Here is a 20666-nt window from a genome sequence, read left to right as displayed (position 1 = left end):
TGGGGGTCAAAGCCTGGAACATCCTTCCCTTGCACCTCTGGAATGCCATATCACTCCAGGAATTCAGAAAAGGACTCAATACACTGAATTGAATGAACAGAGTAGCGTGAAGTAGCTAACAACTCCAGCTCCTTGAGACCCTTCACTGGTGATTTGCCCGCTTTATAAATCATGATTGATGGAGCTGCTCTCCCACTGTGTTTGGGAGAGCTGTATGTCTTACTTTCCTTTAGCGAGTTCTTTTCATGGGGTGGCCCGGTCCCATCCAGGACACCTAAATGCCTTTTTCATTGTGGGTGCAGCTGGGTAAACCCCCTGTGACCCCAGCCCTCTCCCCGCACATTAATCTGTTCTGAGTGGAAGCTGGCAAACATATCCTACCCTGTTCCTGCCATGCAGGATCACTTCCGTTCATCTTGTACGGTCCAGAGCAGTTTATTGTTCTGCGACCCAGGGATGGGGTTAAGCTTTTGTCAGCCCAGGATGTGAGATCTCTGGGACCGATAGAAGTCTGGGGTGGGGGCCCTTCCCCCCAGTAATTCAGTTATTTAACTGTGCATCAACCCCCTGGCACTGGCCCACCCCAGAGGTGTTTGGAAGTAATTTCGCAGAGTGCCCACTGTTACCCAGGGTGGGTAACAGTGGAGCACAGGTCTTCCCCCAACTACTGGTCCTCAGAGGGTTTAAGGGACTGGTGAGACTGGCCCTGGAAAGACCCTTCTCATCCTAGGGTCAACTGCAGATAAAGGCAAAGCCCTAAGTCCATCTCTACAGGGCATTGCAGGGTTTCTCCTTTCAGTTGTCCATGGTTCTTAGGCTGCTTTCTAGTTCCAAAGTCTTGCTCCCCGTTATGTTCTGGGGATGCCACATTTATGACTGGTGCCAGCCTGTGGGTGGGGGATACTCCTTTGTCTACCCATAAAACTCATTCTAGTCAGTTCTTTCTTCTTCCCTGGGTTTGCCTCTAGTCTGGGTAATGAAACAAAAGGCTTGTGTCAGGTCCTTTTGTATGTGCTGGGGCAAGTGCCTTTGAGGTGTAACTAGGCCAGAGCACAGCTCCTCCACAGTCTTCCTGTCAGAAAGGCACATTCCCTTATACACCCAGGCCCCTTTTGTTCATTGTCTTGCTCCCATACTCATTTCCCAATGGGAGATGCAACACTAGTCCGGGCAGCTGGCCACTCACAGAAAATACCCAGAAACCTTAGGCAGGAAAATGTCAACCATCTAAAAGTGGCATTTCCAAAACAGTAATTTATTATTTAACTTCACCATTAAAGAGGGTTTTAAAGTCCAATTAAAATGAGTGGAAGAAGCATTTCTCTAGGTGCTACCAATTTGAATTTAGCATGTAATAAATGTGACAATGTAGCTCAATGATTCCTTATGGCAACAGCTACAATGAAAAACATTCATGTATAAGAATAATTTCCACGTGTCATACTTTTAAATATCATGTACTTTGCTTTTAAGGGAAATAAATCCTACTTATGGGTGACGTATTTAGAGTATGAAACCAGCTGTTACTGTAAATAAAATATCAATTTGAAACATCCTGGTCTGCTAGATGTATGTGATCTTCTTAAAAGGGCAGATTTGATGTTTGTCAGACCAAATGTTGGTGATTAGTCAAGAGTTATAATTACAATCATCACTATAGACCTTAGAACTTTAAATTATTGTAGAAATTGCCTGGCAGAGACTCCTCCCAGTAACTGGATGATTTAATTAGAACAATTGGCCACAAAAATCTTCTGAATTGCAAGTCTTGAGGAAGATAGTATATCCAACAAAATCAAAGGAAAGTGAAACAGTGTTAATGTTGTAAACCTTTCTAAAAGCCATCATACTTTTATGGTAATCCCTTTGAGAAGGACTGATTAAAGTAGAGAATGTATGGACTAAGAGGGATACTTGCCCCTCAAAATTCATTTTTCATAATCATGTTCCTTAATGACCAAAAGCTGTAGATTTCTAAGTTTGACTGATGGATGTGAATGGATACAGGGAGGAACACTCTTTTGTCAATTACTTGGAGAATCAGACCCCAAAATAGTGATTCCCTTGGCAATTCCTCATTTCTGAGGGGATCCAAATGACTTCAAAACCCAGAAGTTAATAGCACCCCCAGCATTTCTAACTAAAGTAGTAGTATATAATTATATATATCTATAATCTGTTAATTGAGTATTCATCAGCGTTCTGTACATTACATCACATCCACAGTATGCTTTTATGCTTTGCATTCCACCAGGAGAGAATTTTAACAATGATTTAAACAATAGAAACAGTAAAAAAACAGCTAACAGTGTGTTCAATGTGTTCATTCCTCTGCAGAGTCAATACCTTACAAGGACTTCAGTCTCCCTTCCCTCCATACCCAGTTCCATTTTTGGCTAGCCCCATGTTTGTCTCCCTTTCTGGGACTAATAGTCACATGGCAAAAAGCTTAGTGAAGTTTTGGGTTATTCAATGTCCACTTGGTCCTGTCACTCTCCCCCTCCAACTCCACAGCAGTCATTAAGGTCTCAGGGCAGTCATGGTTGCCTCCCTAACCCCTAGGTTTATTCCCATGGGCCAAGGGGGCTGTGTCTTGAGATTGTGCACCCTATCCATCTTCTGCATCTTAATCTTTGTACATATTTTCTAGTAGAGCAGCCTATGTTTCAAAGTCCTCCTGCAGCTTCTTGTCTGTGCAACTAGGCTTCATATGTATTTCCTCCGCAATTGCCCATTCCTCCATGTCCCTACACCTTTGGGCTATGGAAGGGGCCCTAACACTCAGCCACCCCATAGCATCCCTTCTTTTAGCTAAGACTATTGCTTAACTCCAGGGCATTTTACCTCCTCTAGGCTTTTTAATGATGCCAAGCAGGCACTCCTTGGGCAATCCCTCAATTGTCAAAGCAGTCACCGCACTCAAACTTGCAATCATCTTAAGCCAGTAAACCTGTACCCTCAGGCACTCCCATGCCATATGCAGGAAGGAGGCTCCCTCCCTTCCACATATGAGTCAATCCACCCATCTGCGATGCACAAAATTGAAATGTGTCAATATAAATCAAGCGTTGCACAAGACTGTCTTTACCAGTGCACAGGCCATGCTCCATTCTGGGTCAGTTAGGGGTGTCTCTATTTCCTTCCTTCATGCTTGCCAGCCTGCTGGATCTCCCTAGCTCCTGTCCATCTTGAGTGTCTTGTAGATGTGCATCACCATGTCTTGTCTACACCATCGTCAATAGCAAATGTAAGGTTTCTGTCTGCTTAGGTGCTCTTGGGAAGACAATCAAAATGTCCCTTGCTGTACTTAAATGTTTGGCGTTTTGCAAAAATTGACCTCCCCCAGCACAAACACCTTCCAGGCCTTGGCAAAGATGAGAAAAGTCTCCCCTGGATATGTCACACAGTGTTTCGCATCCTCTTATCTCTATCTCACTACAGACATGTATTCATCAATACCACTGAATGGGAGAAGCGGCAATACCACTAGATCCCTATCAAAGGGAGGTTGTTATAAAATCCTATTGACCACTCGCTCCCATATCTCCAGCACCTGATGAATCAGGTAAGGGGTGTCAGGTTCTACAAGTGTGCCATGCATTAGTAGAGCCATCAGGGAGTACTTGCCATACATGACGTACAGCATCCGTGTCACCCAGTTTTCTTCCCCAAGTGCCCCCTTGGCAGCATGCTGCAATTTGGATGCATAATAGTATAATTCTAAGTCTGGCAGACCCTTGACACCCTTCAATTGGTTCCACCTAAGCTGTAATAGTGCCACCCAGCTTCTCTTACCTGTTCACGCAAGGGAAATCATCAGGCTATCCAATATCTTATGGCCTCATTATGAGTTTGGCGGTCCCAGCCTGGGCCCATCAAACTCATAGGGATGACGCCACTACCATTGCGGTGGCGTCCCCATGCCCTAAAACAATGTTCCCGTCGGTATGATTGGCAGGAACATTGTAATAGAGTGTTCCTGATGGTCAGTCCAGTGGGAACAGTGCTACATGATAGCACTCGGCTCCCTTAAAGGAGTCGAGTGCTATCTCATAGCACGGAGAAGGCCGACCAGCACCCTTGGAATGCGCATTCGGATGGTGCTGGGCAGGGGCCCCCCTAGTGCCCCCTGCACTTGTTCTCCACCACCCTTTTCTTGGTGGGATAGCTGCCATAACAAGGCTGGTGGAAAACAAGGTTGTAATCAGCCAGGCGTCACTGACTTCAGCTCTTCCCTGGCTAACTACAACCAAGATTGCCATCAGCCCATCAGAAACAATGTTCCCAGGGGGACGGTGGTCCCCTTGCAAGTCAACTCACCAGAGTTGTAATTGGGAGTTCGGACCGCCCGGTGAGCAGCATTCTGACCGTCAGCGCAAGTGTGGTGGTCCTCAGACTGCCACATTCTTAATGAGGCCCGTAACAGGCTGCAAGGTAGTGTAGAGCGAGAATTCTGAAGTACATAAAAGCATCTGGGAAGAAACACCATCTTTGCTACTGCGACTTTACCTGCCACCAACAGCGTCAGTGTGGTCCAGAATCGTACTGTCTTCACCGGTCCGTTGACCAATGGCTCGACACAATACTGACGCTGGTCTTCTATGATATGTTCCACTATAGTACCAAGGTAAAGGAATTAAGTAGTTTCCCATTTCAGGCCTGGAGGGCAGAGTTTCCCCATGGGTCCCTGCAAGGGGGAACTACACTGGTATAGTTAACACCTCCACACCCAATGCACTCAAAATGATGCCCCTAGCAGTTATTAAAGCCTTGGATATATTAACATTCTCATCCAATTTGTTTCATAGACTTTCCAGGTTTAGGAAGTAATATCGTAATGCTGTGGGGGTTTGATTTTGATGAATGAAAATAATAAGTCTTAGGTATATAAAAATATCAAAGCATATTCCCACATTGTCACACAATGTCTCGTTTAAGTTCATGACATTCGTAGTCTATATATCATCCTTAAATCAGAATGTAAACGTTACTTACTATTCTGCTTGACTCTAATGGATAAAACACAACCCTCTTTTGTCCCATTCATCTTCGAAAAGGAGGTTTGCAAATATTTCCACGTTGTTTAAATTACCATTAAAATTCTTCGACCACCATGTGTTCCCTATTTTAGTTTTTAGAAGCAGTTATTATTTTATCTGTCACCATAACAGCTGTTACATGAGGTAATCGCTACCTACTTTTCAAAACTGAAAAAGAGGCTCCAGCTTACTTTTTTGACGTTTCTGTGTGAAAATGCTTTCAACGGCAGTGCTGCTGTTGGGCCGTGACCGCGCAGGCAGGCCAGTTTGAGTGGCAAACAGGACTGGATTAATTCCGTGCCAGATTAAATCATCAATGTCATGTACATCATAGTCAGTACTAGAGTTAAATTAATATCCCTTTTTACATTTAATTAGGTTTTGATTGGCATTTTTAACAGTTTAGATATACTTGTATTCTGGATATCTCCTGACGTGGAGTGAAGTCAGACGTAGGCAACAACAAAATCCAGGTGCCTAGACTTTTAGTAAAGTTACTTCCTTTCCGAAGGTCTGTGCTTGTTAATTTACACAATGGCAGTCCCCATGTGCAACGGGGGACGTGCATTTTTAATTGTATCTTATGTGCAGTGAACGGAATCAAAGAAAAGCAAAGAAGAGCAAAAATAGAAAGTAAAAAATACCCAGCACACAGGATAGTTCTGGCTCTCAAGGAACCTCTCTGTATCTTGGGTGTGTGACTGATGATCCTTCAGAACTTTGGACAAAGATAGTGGGCCGCTTGTTTTCAGCAGGGAGATTCTTTTCAAGACATCAAAGACACCTGTTTGACACAAATGTGAGAACTACAGCTCCTAGAGAAATGAAAGGCCCAAAGGTATTCAGCCGTTTAATGTTAGTATACGTCAGTAATTGCAATCTCTTCAGTAAGGTGCTTATGTAACAATAAATGAAATACGCTTTCCAATGTTATGCTCTGGGTCTATTAGCAAAAACAGCTCTTTTGCGGTGCTCGGTACTGAAATAATTTACTCAGGGCACCTCGAGGGTGATAATGCACAGCTCCTGTGGGTTAGTGAAAGTTGAAGCCCTCGCAGATCAGTTTGCATCTGTTGGAGTGTAGCTTTTATAATTAAAAATTAACATGAACTGCTTGCAAAATGATGCGTAATGAAGCTGCATAGAAAAAGCATTAATGTGTTTCTAATGTACGCATTTGAAATGTGCCCACGGGGAGTGGTCACAAATGTATACGATGATTGATGAAATTGACTAATAATGAATTATTAATGTACTAATGTGTGATTTTGTTTTTGCATTAAGAGTTATATGTTAAGGTTTTGCTGAATAAATCATTAGGCCTTAGTTAGCTGCACTGTGCTGTCTTCCCGAAGGACATAAAGCTGTACTTTTCCAGAAGCTAGAGATGTGTGTAGCCGTAGTAAATTCTTTCTCATGAGACCCGACTTGCTCAAGGAGACATTCTTGTTTAATGCAACAGTGTAATTCGCAACAGGTACAAGGTCGTCTAAACTGGTAAAGACAATGGAGCTACTGACTGAAGTCGTGCGTGTAACGTTTCCTACCTGCCATCTCACCCGATGAAGACATAAATCACAGGAGCCAATGAACTGTATGAGAACTGTCTTAGGTGGAAATTCTAGTAAGGTGACCACTCAACCATTGGATAAAGATAGTGGTGTACCAAATACTGACCAATGGGAAATTAGAGACTTGTCTGGCAAATTCAATTTAACATCGTGTCACAAGGAGACATTAGCCATTAGAGGGACACCCCTGCTGTTACTCTGGCATTCTGTCTTTACCTTTGCTCTCTTGATTCTTCAAAACCATCCTCATCTTGTCTTGCCTGATATCAATTTCTTCTCCTCCTTAAGAGGGAAGAACTTTCTGCCCTAGTTTCTGAGACTTTGTTGTTCTATCCTGGCTAAATGGCGAGTCGACTACTGTCCTCAGGACAAAGACTGACTCTGTATGCTGACCCATTAGGGAGGGTAACTATATGATAATGAAATTGTAATTGTCTGCTTGCCTTTCCTTTCTAGGTACCAACTGCTTTTGACAGAGACCACAATTAGATGTTTTCCAACTTTGTGTTACTAAATTGTTTTGCATGAAGCCCAACATGCTGATGCTAATTCGAGGTTAGTCAAGGAGTTCACTAATATTGGGTACAAACAGACAAAATGACTGAATCTTTGCTGTGTTGAATAGATGCGCTAATGATACTCTGCTAAATAGATCCATGTTGACGCCGTGTTTTGTTCTAATGTTTATCATCTTTGCTTTGCTTAAATCTTACTCAAGTTGTCATATTGTGACGTTAATGATGTGCTTTCTGGTACTGAGACTAATAAACGTGCTAGTAGACTGTAATCAATAGGGAATAAATCTCATGAACCTTACTAAATGTTGTGTGGGTATTCATGGTTGAAGGTCATGGTGAGTTTTGATTCCCATTAATGTCATTAACTAATTTGATTCATTTGCTGTTGTGAATATTGACCTATCGATTGATCTGCTGATTAGTTATCTCGTCTTAAGGTGTCTCCAATCAGGGTCAAAAGATTCATTGGCCTAAAACGAGTCCCAGACTAAGTAAATTACCTAGGGCGGGATGCGTTATCACATCCTAAATGTTCATGCAGCGGCAGCCCCATGGATGGTGAATTAAGCCAAATTACTTTACAATACCTTATTCTCTGATATTAAACTGGTTTCTCTTGGTTAGCGTCACGTTTTCTAGAATGCCACAAACCTGAATCTTTGTCTGTCTTAAGGTTATTACGGGCATGGTTAGTATCCCCGGGATAGAAACGCTGTCTCGCGGTGGTCCTTGCAGATTAAGGGCCTTATTTATACTTTTTGGTGCAAAACTGCACTAACGCAGTTTGGCACTAAAAAGTTTTGCACCGGCTTGCACCATTTTTTAGCACCAGCTGGAAACCATATTTATGGAATGGTGCAAGCTGGTGCAAAGGGTAGGCTAGCGTAAAACAAAAATGATGTTAGGCAGGTTAGAGTAAAAATAAGTGACTCTAACCAGATTAGCGTCATTTTTTTATACTAATCAGCATATTTATACTCTTTTTGCACTGAATTAGCGTACTTTTTTTTAACTCTAATTTGGCGCAAAACTAACTCAATATTTATACTTTGGTGCTAGACCCGTCTAGCGCTAAATTTATGGAGTTAAAGTCATTTTTTGGAAGTGGAAACCTACCTTGCCCTAACGAGCTGCAAAGTAGGCGTTCCCGTGCAAAAAATGACTCTATGGCCTTAATGCCATATTTATACTCCCATGCAAAAATGGTGCAAGGGAGGGAGGAGGGGGTCAAAAAATGGGGCAAAGCTTTTTTAAAGCCTGGGTCAGGGCAGGCATTAGGGGACCTGTGGGCCTATTTCCATGGTGGAACACCATGGAATAAGCCCACAGGTGCCCTCCCCAGGCCCCAGGGGCACCCCCACCCACACTAGAGGGACTGCGGAGGATGGGGGACCCCATCCCAGGTAAGTACAGGTAAGATTGCATTTTATTTTTGAAAGTGCTGGTGGGCGTGACTCCTGCCTTTTTTAGGACAGGAGTCATGTGGCATGGTAGGTTTAGCACCATAAAATGATGCTAATGTGGTTAGAGTCATTTTCTTTTACTCTAACCTGCCTAAAGTCATTTTTTGGTGCTAAACCCTCTTCTTCTATACTGCCAGCCCCACTCTACTAAAGTAATTTTTTTTTACTCTACCCTACCCTTTGCTCCAGCTTGCATCATTCCATAAATATGGTGCCCGGCCGGTGCTAGACTTTTTAGTGCAAAACTGAGTTTGTGCAGTTTTGCAGCGAAAAGTATAAATAAGGGCCAATATTTTGTAAGTTTGTGCCACTTTTGCGTCAAAAAATGACGTTAATGAGGCACAAAAAAAATAGAAATCAGGGTCTTGGTGCTAGACGGGTCTAGTTTTGCACCGAACTAGAGTAAAAGAAAATGGCACTAATTCGGTGCAAACAGAGTATAAATATGCCCCTGAATGTGTTGTGTAAGATAAGAAGTAAGGTTTTGTTAGTGAAGCATGAAACTGATATAGTAATTTAGGGTACCCGGGATGCCGGGAAACTGCTAGCTACGGGTGTCTAAGTGAAGGAGTACGTTGTGTATTTGTAAAATGAGCATAATGAGTAATTTGATGCTTACAAACCTCTAATGGCTTTGACTCCGGTGCGCCCCGATAACAACCGTTACACGTTGTTTGTATTTCAAGCGCAGATTTCAGCATCTGTAACAGTATAAACCACAGGAGAAAAGATGGGGGAATCGGCACAGAAACACGGATTCCCTTAAGGTCTTGCCCAAAATACATATTTCCTGTTATTTCTTATCCCTGTATTTTTCATGACCCTCAGAAACAGTAATTCCATGGAGGGAATTCCCGGGATATTTAACTGGCCTGTGATGAGCACCATAGCGACATTTTCGGTCAGCATCAAACTAAATGAAGGATCGAGCAGTAAGATTTTTTACCTCATAAACACAGTACCGCCAGTTTGATCTGGATGTATAGGATAGCAGGTGCCTTAAAAAACACTCCCTACTGCAAAGCGGAATAACATGATCGACTGGCCTTACTATATTAAAACTCGCCACTGTGTTGTTGGACAATCAATACCTTTGGTTGTAATTCCTTCATTTATTTTAAATATGTATATAGTGCAACAAGTTTTAGGCATGCCGAGATGTTATAATGATGTTTGTAATCCAAGTCAAATAGCTTGGTTAAGGAACAGAGAGCCAGATATTCCAACACATTTGCTCTTTGCGAAACCCGCCATTCCTTAAACCACAGGGTGTACAACAAGAAAATATGTGTTCGATGGCATATGTTGCTGCAGATACACATGTTTCGCACAGTCCGCTGCCTGGTGTTGGGCTCGGAGTATTACAAGTTGTTTTTCTTCGAAGAAGTCTTTTTTGGTCACGGGACCGAAGGACTCCTCCCTCTTCGGCTCCATTGCGCATGGGCATCCATCTTAGATTGTTTTTTTCCGCTGTCGGGTTCGGACGTATTCCTTTTCGCTCCGTGTTTCGGTTCGGAAAGTTAGTCAGAATCTCGGAAGAAAGCGTCAGTATTGTTCCGTTCGGTATCGGGATAGTTAGGTACATCGACACCGATCATCGGAAGACTTTGGGGTAGCTTCGATCCCCCGTCGGGGCCTGGTCGGCCCGACCGCGTGCGACATCGAAGCCGATGGAACAGACCCCGTTTCGTTTCTGCCCAAAATGTCACAGTAAGTATCCTTATACAGATCAGCACTTGGTCTGTAACTTGTGCTTGTCCCCCGAGCACAAGGAGGATACCTGTGAGGCCTGTCGAGCCTTCCGGTCCAGAAAAACACTCCGGGACCGAAGAGCCAGGCGTCTACAAATGGCGTCCACGCCGACAAAACAACGTTTCGACGACGAAGAGGAAACATTCTCGGTTCCGGAATCAGAATCCGGAGACTCCGACGTCGAACAACAGCAACAAACAGTGAGTAAGACGTCGAAAATTAAAACCATCGAGAAGACAAAAGCCCAGGGGACGCCACTGCCAACAGGCCATGGCTCGACCCATAATACCGGCGAGCCGTCGAAGGCGGCGAAAAAGGGCACGCCCATAGCGAAGACACCCGACTCCAGTCGAGGGACCGCCATGGAGCAACCTCGGAGCCGAGATAGCGGCTCCGAGAGGCAAAAACAAGATGCCGGCACCGAAAAACATCGGCACCGAGACACCCTGCCGAAAGCCACAAAAATTCTGTCGGTGCCGAAGCCGAAAAAAGATTCTCTCTCGGCGCCGAAAAGTTCCACACCTCCATCCTACACAGAGGAACAAGGAATAAGTGGCCAGATGCACAGATTTGGACAAGAGCTCCAAAGTGTAGAATCAGACTACACACAAAAGAGACTGTACATCCAGCAAGACACAGGGAAGATATCAACCCTTCCCCCAATAATGAGAAAAAGAAGGATCGGACTTCTCAAGGATGACGCACAACCACAAGCCAAAGTGGTTAAAAAAGTCACGCCTCCGCCCTCTCCACCACAACAGGCATCGCCGGCACAAACACCGCCACAAATGCACTCACCAGCGCAAACTACCATAAGTCAAGATAATCAGGATCAAGACGCTTGGGACTTATATGACACCCCAGTGCCGGACAATGATCCCGATTCATACCCCACAAAGCCATCACCGCCAGAGGACAGTACCTCATACTCGCAACTGGTGGCTAGGGCAGCAGAATTCCACAATGTCCAACTGCATTCCGATCCTATAGAGGATGATTTTTTATTTAACACCCTCTCGGCTACACATAGCCAATATCAATGTCTCCCAATGCTACCAGGGATGTTACGGCACGCAAAACAAATTTTTGAAGAGCCCGTAAAATCAAGAGCCATCACCCCAAGGGTGGATAAGAAATACAAACCACCACCCACAGACCCAGTGTTTATTACTTCGCAGTTACCACCTGACTCCGTAGTAGTAGGGGCAGCTCGCAAAAGAGCAAATTCCCATACATCTGGCGACGCCCCACCTCCGGACAAAGAAAGCAGAAAATTTGATGCAGCAGGAAAAAGAGTAGCATCACAGGCAGCCAACCAGTGGCGCATCGCAAATTCTCAAGCGCTGCTGGCCCGATATGACCGCGCACACTGGGATGAGATGCAACTTCTCATAGACCATCTTCCACAGGAATACCAAAAAAGGGCGCAGCAAATAGTTGAAGAGGGACAAACGATCTCAAACAATCAAATCCGCTCTTCAATGGACGCAGCCGATACTGCAGCGAGAACAGTCAACACTGCTGTCACCATAAGGAGACACGCTTGGCTCCGCACTTCAGGCTTCAAACCGGAAATCCAGCAGGCTGTCCTTAATATGCCCTTCAACGAGAAACAACTTTTTGGCTCTGAAGTGGACACAGCCATTGAAAAAATTAAAAAGGACACAGACACGGCCAAAGCCATGGGCGCACTCCACTCCCCGCAGAGCAGAGGCTCTTTTAGAAAAACTCCATTTAGAGGGGGGCTTCGTGGCCAACCCACAGACACCACCAGCCAACAAACAAGAACCACACCATATCAGGGTTCATTCCAAAGAGGAGGTTTCAGGGGATATAGAGGGGGTCAATTCCCAAGGAGTAGGGGAAGATTCCAGACTCCAAAAACACCTCCACCTAAACAGTGACTTTCAAGTCACACAACCCCTTCACTCAACACCAGTGGGGGGAAGACTAAGCCAATTCTACCAATCTTGGCCGCAGATTACAACAGACAATTGGGTATTAGCAATAATCCAACATGGCTATTGCATAGAATTCCACAAATTCCCACCAAACATCCTTCCAAAAACACGCAAAATGTCACCACAACATTTAGAACTTTTAGGACTAGAAGTTCAAGCACTACTGCAAAAGGATGCAATAGAGTTAGTACCAGTACAACAAAAAAACACAGGAGTTTACTCCCTGTACTTTCTAATTCCAAAAAAAGACAAAACATTAAGACCAATATTAGATCTCAGGACACTAAATACCTACATCATATCGGACCACTTTCACATGGTCACACTACAAGACATCATTCCACTGCTCAAACAGCAAGATTACATGACCACATTAGACCTAAAAGATGCGTACTTTCATATACCGATACACCCTTCTCACAGAAAGTACCTAAGGTTCGTATTCAAAGGAATACATTACCAATTCAAAGTGTTGCCATTCGGAATAACAACTGCACCAAGAGTATTCACAAAATGTCTAGCAGTAGTAGCAGCACATATCAGGAGACAACAGATACATGTGTTTCCTTACCTAGACGATTGGCTAATCAAGACCAACACAGTAAAAAAGTGCACAAACGACACCACATATGTCATACAAACCCTTCACAAACTGGGTTTCTCCATCAACTATACAAAGTCACACCTCGAACCGTGTCAGACACAACAATATCTAGGGGCAACCATCAACACATCAAAAGGAATTGCCACTCCAAGTCCACAAAGAGTGCAAGCATTCCACAAGGTAATAAGTGCTATGTTTCCAAACCAAAAGATACAAGCAAAATTTGTGCTAAAACTTCTAGGCATGATGTCATCATGTATAGCCATTGTCCCAAACGCAAGACTACACATGCGACCCTTACAACAGTGCCTAGCATCACAATGGTCACAGGCACAGGGTCAACTTCAAGATCTGGTGTTGGTAGACCGCCAAACATACCTCTCGCTTCTATGGTGGAACAGCAACAATTTAAACAAAGGGCGGACATTTCAGGACCCAGTGCCTCAATACGTTATAACAACAGATGCTTCCATGACAGGGTGGGGAGCACACCTCAATCACCACAGCATTCAAGGACAATGGGATGTACACCAAACAAAATTTCATATCAATTACCTAGAACTGTTAGCAGTATTTCTAGCGTTAAAAGCCTTTCAACCCATAATAACACACAAATACATTCTTGTCAAAACAGACAACATGACAACAATGTATTATTTAAACAAACAAGGAGGAACACACTCAACACAATTGTGTCTCCTAACACAAAAAATATGGCAGTGGGCGACTCACAACAACATTCGCCTAATAGCACAATTTATTCCAGGGATCCAAAACCAACTAGCAGACAACCTTTCGCGAGACCACAAACAAGTCCACGAATGGGAAATTCACCCCCAAGTTCTGAACAAGTACTTTCAAATTTGGGGAACACCCCAGATAGATTTGTTCGCAACAAAAGAAAACGCAAAATGCCAAAACTTCGCATCCAGGTACCCACACCGCGAATCACAAGGCAATGCTCTATGGATGAATTGGTCAGGGATATTTGCATACGTTTTTCCCCCTCTCCTTCCATATCTAGTAAACAAGTTGAGTCAAAACCAACTCAAACTCATACTGATAGCACCCACATGGGCAAGACAACCTTGGTATACAACTCTACTAGACCTTTCACTAGTACCGCATGTCAAACTACCCAACAGACCAGATCTGTTAACACAACACAAACAACAGATCAGGCATCCAAACCCAGCATCATTGAATCTGGCAATTTGGCTCCTGAAATCCTAGAATTCGGACACTTAGACCTCACACAAGAATGTATGGAGGTCATAAAACAAGCTAGAAAAGCTTCCACTAGACACTGCTATGCATCTAAGTGGAAAAGATTTGTTTGCTACTGCCATACCAATCAAATCCAACCATTGCATGCCTCTACAAAGGACATAGTGGGATACTTACTACATTTGCAAAAAGCGAATCTCGCTTTTTCATCTATAAAAATACACCTCGCAGCAATATCTGCTTACCTACAAACTACTCATTCATCGTCTCTATTTAGAATACCAGTTATTAAAGCATTCATGGAAGGGCTAAAAAGAATTATACCACCAAGAACACCACCAGTTCCTTCATGGAACCTTAACATCGTCTTAACAAGACTCATGGGTCCACCTTTCGAACCCATGCATTCCTGTGAAATGCAATATCTAACCTGGAAAGTCGCATTTCTCATTGCAATCACATCCCTCAGAAGAGTAAGTGAAATACAGGCATTTACCATACAAGAACCATTTATTCAAATACACAAAAATAAAATAGTTCTAAGAACAAATCCAAAATTTCTACCAAAAGTAATCTCACCATTCCATTTAAATCAAACAGTAGAATTGCCAGTGATCTTCCCTCAACCAGATTCTGTGGCTGAAAGGGCACTACATACATTAGACATCAAAAGAGCACTATTGTACTACATTGACAGAACAAAGCTAATCAGGAAAACAAAACAACTGTTCATAGCTTTTCAAAAACCACACATAGGAAATCCAATCTCTAAACAAGGCATTGCTAGATGGATAGTCAGATGTATTCAAACATGCTATCTTAAAGCCAAAAGAGAATTGCCTATTACACCAAAGGCACACTCAACCAGAAAGAAAGGTGCTACAATGGCCTTTCTAGGAAACATTCCTATGAGCGAAATATGTAAGGCTGCAACCTGGTCTACGCCTCATACATTTACTAAACACTACTGTGTAGACGTACTAAATGCACAACAAGCTACAGTGGGCCAAGCTGTACTAAGAACATTATTCCAAACTACTTCAACTCCTACAGGCTAAACCACCGCTTTTAGGGGAGGTAACTGCTTTATAGTCTATGCGAAACATGTGTATCTGCAGCAACATATGCCATCGAACTGAAAATGTCACTTACCCAGTGTACATCTGTTCATGGCATTAGTCGCTGCAGATTCACATGTGCCCTCCCGCCTCCCCGGGAAGCCTGTAGCCGTTTAGAAGTACATCTTAAATCTTAAACATTTGTACATTTGTAAATAATTATTATAAACTTTTTATGTACATACGTATTCACTCCATTGCATGGGCACTATTTATAGCAAACAACTCCATCCTCACCCTCTGCGGGGAAAACAATCTAAGATGGAGTCGACGCCCATGCGCAATGGAGCCGAAGAGGGAGGAGTCCTTCGGTCCCGTGACCAAAAAAGACTTCTTCGAAGAAAAACAACTTGTAATACTCCGAGCCCAACACCAGGCAGCGGACTGTGCGAAACATGTGAATCTGCAGCGACTAATGCCACGAACAGATGTACACTGGGTAAGTGACATTTTCATTTTCAAATGTACTAAACCCATTTAGTGAATTAGTAACATTTTAGAGAGAGCCGGATGTACTAAGCATTTTTGTGGTGGCAAACGGACCAATTTACAGAATCGGGTCACTTGCGACTGCTGAAATGCTTTTTCAAATGTACAAAATGCAAACTGCGATTTTGTTACTTGTTAACGAATCACAATTTGCATTTGCTATTCAGTATTTGGAAGGTGTGTATTTTGGGGGTCCCTTCCAACTACTAAAGCAAATTTTGGTTGCATAACAGTAATACCTTACCACCAGTTTAAAACTGGTTGTGACCCGTTTACAAAGGGGAAGTGGCCCTTTGATAATGTTAAAAAAATATTTTTTAAGAGCAGGTAGTGGTCCGACAGACCACTGCCTACCCTTAAAAAAAGAAACTTCAATGTTTATTTTTGCTTTTTGAACGCATCCCATTTTCCTTCCAAAAAATGTCACAATCACAGACATGGTGGTGTGCAGACCTCAGCAGGCCACCATCTCTTTGATGTCTGCGATTCCTAATGAATTGCAAGTTGCAGCCCATCTCATTATTAATATTCATGAGGTTGGTCCATTTGCAAACAACTTGGAATTGCTATTTCAAATGTGTAAGTTTTTTACATCAGGAATTGTGATTTCCTAATTGTGATTCGGAAAGAATCACAATCCTAGATTTTGGTACATCTGGCCCTGAATACTAAATGGGTTTAGAAAATAATAAGACATCACTACTTGGAAGGGGTGTGTTTAAGGCCTCAATTCCAAGCAGTGATTCCTTATGGTATGTATTAATGTTTTGTGAATGAAATGCAGTCATAAAACAATATTTTACTGACACCTCAAAGGAGTTGGTCACCCACTGGCGAATGGAAAACAGACCCCAGGTAACCCCTTCACCTTTGTGAATGGTCCAAGAGACTTTTTAGGCATGGTCCAGTGGTCAATGGACTTGTAAAAGTTGTTTTTTACAAATTTTTTGATTGTTCTTGCAAACATATTCCATTTTAATTTGCGGAAAAAAGGCTGTAAAGATTGCTTTATTTAAAAGCAATTACAGATATGGTGCTCGGCTGACTCCAGCAGGCCTCCATCCCTGTGAATGCAACGAGTCATAGTGGGTCACAATTTGCGACCTACCGCATTAATATTCATGAGGTAGGCTGAATTTTGACCCACTGTGATTTGATATTTGGTGACCTGTCCTATTAGGACATAGGTCAGTTTGCAAAATGTCAATGAGTTTGCTAAAAATCGGTGCACAAATTGCAACCACCTATAAAAAATCCACTGTACGTAGAGCTAGCCCAGGGTCTCGTAAAATGTGCATGTAAGCAAACTGATTTGCTTGCTTTCAAGTCTTACATTCGGCATGGACGAAAAAGGAGAGTCATTAGTCACGAATCATGCACAGGTGTTTCATTTAATCGTCTTGCTATAACTTTGTACATGGCATGTACGTATATCAAGCAAGGAGCATTTCTCTTCGGAAAGAGTCATGTTTCAGGCAGCTGGTTTGCATGCTGCATTCAAAGATGACATATGGAGATTTCAATTTGCTTTGGATTGCTTGAGATCATGTGATGCCAAGACAAAACTGACAATGTCTGCAAACTGTTCCACACACTTCTAGCAGTGTATAAAGTCACAGAGGAGCTTTGTAAATATAGCAAACAGCAGCAAGCAGACAAAACCCTCCTCAGACCTCTCTTCAGGACAAATAACTGGCATTTTAAAATCTGCATGTGAATGTACTTTGTATTGTTCAGGATACTCAGTAACAGATGTCTAGCACCTTTTCTCATGGTCTTCTGCATTACTGCTTCATGAGTAGAGCCTGGCAAAATGCTGATTTGTTTCTTGTTTTGAAGAGTCCTCCCAAGATAGTAAGAGCCTAATCCTGACAAGTTACGGTGGCCGTCGCACTGCCGCACTGCTAGTGGTCCTACTGCCAGATTATGATCCTGGCATTCTGACCTCCAGGTGAGCACTACCACTGCCAGGATCATTGAACTTGACGAGATGGCGGAAGTCAAAGTCATGGTCAGCCACGGCTGTGCCCATAGCAGCACCGCTGTGCTAATTACGACTTTACTTTCCACCAGCTTGTTCATGGCGGTTCCACCACCATGAACAGGCTGGTGGAAGCAAGTGCCAGAGGCCACAGAGGGGGGATTGTCATGGGCAGTGCAGGGCCTCCCCTGCCAGCTTCCTCAGAATGCGCACTGTCTTTCTTAATGGAGCTGAGACCAATACGGTAGCACTGTTCCTGCAGGGCTAACTGGTGGGAACACCATAATACAATGTTCCCACCGGTCAGCCCGGTAAGAACATCGTAATACAACTAGGGTGAGGCTGCCGGGTTGACGGCAGTCTCATTTCTACAGCTTTGGTGGTCTGCTCATCCAACTGCTACAGTCGGAATCAGGCCGTAAGTCTTTCTCTCATTTTTCCTGGTATTCTCCTATATTGGTTGGTAAATGGGTTTGTACAGTCTCATGCATGATGCAACAAGTCTTAAAATGATACATGCCTGGAGAAGAAGCCAATGTAAGTCCTTTGGGGTAGGGATGACATGATCAATGGCCTGATCAGGAGATTTGCGGAACAGGAGCTCTGCCTAAATTAGAATGGTGCCACCCCATCAAAGTTGCAGTTACTCACCTCATTTAGATATTGATCTATATCTAAATATATAGACCAAAATAGACAGATCCAACAGCAGAGCCTTAGCTGGCTCCTGTGTAAAAACCCTTGAACCAGAGGCCCATCCACCACAAGACTGCCAGGTGGCAGTGGCAGTCAGACTGCCCCATTTAGGGTGTTGATAAGGCATCTGATTTTGTCCACCTCTTTGGTGGACTCAGGCAGAAAAAAACACAGGGCGTGAAAAGCAGAGAGAAAATCAGTGACATTAAGGTCTAAAGGTTTGTTTGAGAAAACAATAAAGCTGACAGGGCTAAAAAACATGACACTTGCCCCACATTTAGCTGTGACTACAATGCACCAGGCTAAATTCCATAGGTTTAGTTGTGGTTGCACTGTTGGCATTGCAGGTAGAGATACCTCTGCAAGACAGGTGACAATATCTAAATATAGCTAGTAGGTCTCCAAGGTGAAGATGCAAGTGAAGGCCTCCGTTGGACCATTTGGCTGGTAGGCCACCTGGAAAGATTTGAATGATGCAATAACTCTATTAAATTTGATCTGTAAACTTAAGAACATCTGCAGAGGGGTTATCATTGTGTTGGATTCCTGTGAGTAGTGTGTGACCACTGTCCAGGTGTGAGATGACCACGTTCTCAGCTGTCACTTTGAGGTTTGCTTGATGTAGCTAGGGTTTTTTTCTGAATCAATGATAGCTGATATCATGCTTACTAAGTCTTCTTTACAATCTGACTGCTTAAAGAGTGCTGCTGTTAGTAAGAAAACCAAACAATTTGTCGATATTGGAGTGTTAGGGTGTGAAGCTCTGCTGAGTCATAACTGTGGGGTAGAGCTCAACTTCTCTTGTTTACGTCTGTTGCAGATCAGAATTTTTTTTATTTTCTGTGTAATTAAACTTAAGGTAGGTAATTAACATTCATGTTTGGAGAAGGGTGAGACATTTAATAAAATAATGGATGTTCTTGAATATTATATTCCTTTCTTCTGGAACTAGACAGTGGTGTATCCTTTCACCTCTTCTATTTGCTTTCTTGAGAGAAGCTCTCATTTATAAGATACAAAATAACCCAGCATACAGCTTTTGTTTGCAGTTAGCAGCTATCTTAAACTGGGCTTTTTTATGCAGAGGATATACTATGTTTCAAAAGTCAGACATAATCAGAATTAGTAGTATAAGTACACCACTCCACTGAAGTTTCCAACTGCAAGATCAATTACACTAAATCAATAGATTTATTACTTCAGACTTCTTAAACAACAATGTACCATTGTTAAATGCTGTCTTTAGTTGCTCCAAAAAAACAATTAAAAATTTAAGGTTTTTACCACTATCATTGCTAAATAAGCGAAGCAACTGCAATGCACCACATGTTCTGGGCATTACCCACTAAGAAATATACAGATATGAGTGCTTGAAGATCTCTTAATTTAGACATGTCAGATGTGTTCAAATGAATTTCATGCCAGGTCTACTACACATCTCACAAACACTATCTCTAATATTTCCAAAATAGGTTTTCACACAATACAAGAACGCTTATAGCATTCACATGGCTCTACAATGCACTTAGGGCAGCAAATGAAATGTTATATGGGTATACAACTGAAAGTTGCATTCCATTTACCAATGCCAAGAATTATATTCATTCTGCACAAATACTCCTAGCCTTGAGATGCTCAAAGCGTCCAAGTATAAAACCTCAGGAGTTGCTAGTAAATGAAAAATCCCTGTCCCCATTGTATTATATTTTTCTGGTTTCCATCCAAACAAAGACTACTGGTTGATATTTCTGCTCTCTGCTTCATTATTACTTGAACATGGAATATGATGATATGAAAAGGAATGACCAAGACATAACCGGAGGGGTAGCTTCAGGGGGGTTGTTTGGGGTGTTACATCTCCCTAATGAATGTATTTTCTGGAAAATAGTTGGGTACAGGTGGTTTCAGTTGGATACGGTGAGATGTCTGACGCACAGACAAAAATGCAAGCACTTTTTCTCGCACTCCCTAATTTCAAATTCTTAAAAAATCTTGGTTATTTTTCAAATTGTTCTGCTTTTTCTCACTTAGTTGCCTTACCAATCCACATTTGTCTCCCTTTCCACCTCACCCTCAGGCCCTCTCAAGAGCCCTGCTTGTTGTATGGGTATTTTGAAATTTTATACCAGCATGATTGTTGGAAAATCTGACGCTGACACCCCCATCCCCCCCCAATCTTACTGACCAAGCTACGCCCTTGGACATTTCCCACTCTGGTTTCACCCATAATACATAACCCAGATATCC

General features: G+C 42.9%; 1 long non-coding RNA gene across 2 annotated transcripts in view; it reads left to right on the top strand.

Moving 5' to 3' along the window:
* Positions 1-20666, top strand: part of LOC138247327 (uncharacterized) — a 106734-nt gene that overhangs the window by 42720 nt on the left and 43348 nt on the right. The gene's annotated exons all lie outside the window — the stretch shown is intronic.

The sequence above is a fragment of the Pleurodeles waltl genome, chromosome 7, assembly GCF_031143425.1.
Source record: "Pleurodeles waltl isolate 20211129_DDA chromosome 7, aPleWal1.hap1.20221129, whole genome shotgun sequence".
NCBI classification, from domain to species: Eukaryota; Metazoa; Chordata; class Amphibia; order Caudata; family Salamandridae; genus Pleurodeles; species Pleurodeles waltl.
The sequence above is the reverse complement of the archived record's forward strand: the minus strand, read 5'-3'. Positions and strand labels throughout refer to the sequence as shown.